Here is a 2500-nt window from a genome sequence, read left to right on the forward strand (position 1 = left end):
TGCGTCAACTAGAGCTGAGCAGCCGGCCGCCCGGGAGTGTGTCCCGGGGGCCCGCGCGAACACGCAAGCGTCCGCTCAATCATTCTGCAAACAGGAGGAGGCTGAGCTCCCCTGCACAATACACCTCGAAACCCTCTCAGGTCCCGGCGGCGCGCAGCGCCGTCCCAAGTACTTGGTCGGGTTCGAGAGAGGCGCAATCGCCCGGAGTTAGGCGAGTAGACGCTTTCGGTGCGACCACCCGTGCTCCCAACTGAGCTTGCCGCTGCCGACAGAGGCCCGGGAGCGTGCTGTCGTGGCATTGCCGGCGGGAGACAACACGCGCCACCTACGGTGACCGGCAGCTCCAACGCCAGCGCCACAGAAGGACAAAAGCCCCACTTGGGTGCCGAAGCGAACTCTCCCAGCACAGCGCACGCGCCAACACATCCGCACAGCTGCGATACAAACCACCAGCGAGAACCGCTGGGGCGACCGAGCAGCAGACGGCGTCGCGGCGCCGAGCGCCGGGCGGCGGCGCATCCTCAACGCACACAGTCCTCAATCGGACCAGCACACTGAAGATGTCCACCGCGCTTCGCACCGGGCCCGCGAGGACCTACTTTGGCCGCACGGCGCCGCGCGCAGGGTGCGCCGGCGCGCAGCTGCGACGCCTGCCGCGTCCGTCGGCCGGCGCGCCTGCCACTGGCCGCCCCCACCAGCCGGCTGTAGCGCGTGCGCCCACGCACCGCGCGGCCAGCACGCCGGGAGGCGCCCCCTCACCGGCCGGGGACGGTCCCACCCAGCCACCGCCGCGTATCGCTTCACACCCAGATGCCGTTCAGTTTCGTCGGCATGGTGGGTATCGCTGGAACAACCGGTTAGTACCTCAACCTATCGTCGCCATCACCGATTCACCCCTAGCGAGAACAACCGCACCACAACAGGTTACCATTTGTTCATTTGCGTAACTTCACCAGAAAACGCAGGCGTCCATCGCCATTTGCAACTTCAACGATTATTGCATGCCTGTGTCAGGTGTCACGCCACACTACGTCTGCCCACATACACGCAACAAAATGTGCACGCCTAGACAATACGTGGAAGGTGGCCCCCGTACGTATGCGATGTCCATTGCTCGAACGACTGTCAACCGGCCTCTGTAGCATGTCGCAGATATGGAACGCGGTGCACCATGCCATCACGGTGTGTGAGGAGAGACGACTAGGTCCGAATACATCAACAGACAGCTCATGCTGATCGCCATCCACGGCGTCCGTTCCTCCCACACGTCTCTATGGCGTACCACACTGCAATCCAGCTCTCATAGGGAGACGACACGTAGCTGCGTGCACAATATTTGCACTGTATGGTCCGCCGTTTTTGGGCGCAGTCGTTGTGCGGTCACACATGTGCCACGATGTATCATTCAGTACATAAGGACGAATGTGCAGTACAGATTGTGGTTCACGCGTACGACATCAGCGGACAGTTGACACAGGCCGCACCACAACGTAGCCTGAGTACGTCGCATGCGAAGGGCATTGAACATGCAAACTTCTCACCAACCAGCTTGCGAAGGCAGGGGGCAAGGTGGGGACGTGGGGAGGGGCGGCATGTACGTCCTGCTGCCATCCACATTACAGTGTACAGCAGGAGCATGTGGAAAGTGAGCAAGACTTGCAAGGTGTTTAACATGAAGCGATACACAGGGGTGCGGGCAGTGCGAGTAGCGAACTATATTGCGAGGGTTGCGGGTGGGCAACACTACAGTAATTGAACGAGTCGTATAACAATTACAGAGCAGGTTTAGGCGACAACGTGGGTTACGTTAAGGCGACAACATGGGTTAGGTTAAGGCACAACATGGGTTAGGTTAAGGCACAACATGGGTTAGGTTAAGGCACAACATGGGTTAGGTTAAGGCACAACATGGGTTAGGTTAAGGCACAACATGGGTTAGGTTAAGGCACAACATGGGTTAGGTTAAGGCACAACATGGGTTAGGTTAAGGCACAACATGGGTTAGGTTGAGGCACAACATGGGTTAGGTTAAGGCACAACATGGGTTAGGTTGAGGCACAACATGGGTTAGGTTGAGGCACAACATGGGTTAGGTTGAGGCACAACATGGGTTAGGTTAAGGTACAACATGGGTTAGGTTAAGGTACAACATGGGTTAGGTTAAGGTACAACATGGGTTAGGTTAAGGTACAACATGGGTTAGGTTAAGGTACAACATGGGTTAGGTTAAGGTACAACATAGGTTAGGTTAAGGTACAACATAGGTTAGGTTAAGGTACAACATAGGTTAGGTTAAGGTACAACATAGGTTAGGTTAAGGTACAACATAGGTTAGGTTAAGGTACAACATAGGTTAGGTTAAGGTACAACATAGGTTAGGTTAAGGTACAACATAGGTTAGGTTAGGTTAGGTTAGGTTACACGTTGTTGTACGGAAAGGTGTAGGGGGGGGGGGGGGCGGGGGCGGCAGGTTCGTTGATAGTGATTATAGTAAGTGAAT

Source organism: Schistocerca piceifrons, unplaced genomic scaffold, assembly GCF_021461385.2.
Source record: "Schistocerca piceifrons isolate TAMUIC-IGC-003096 unplaced genomic scaffold, iqSchPice1.1 HiC_scaffold_439, whole genome shotgun sequence".
NCBI classification, from domain to species: domain Eukaryota; kingdom Metazoa; phylum Arthropoda; class Insecta; order Orthoptera; family Acrididae; genus Schistocerca; species Schistocerca piceifrons.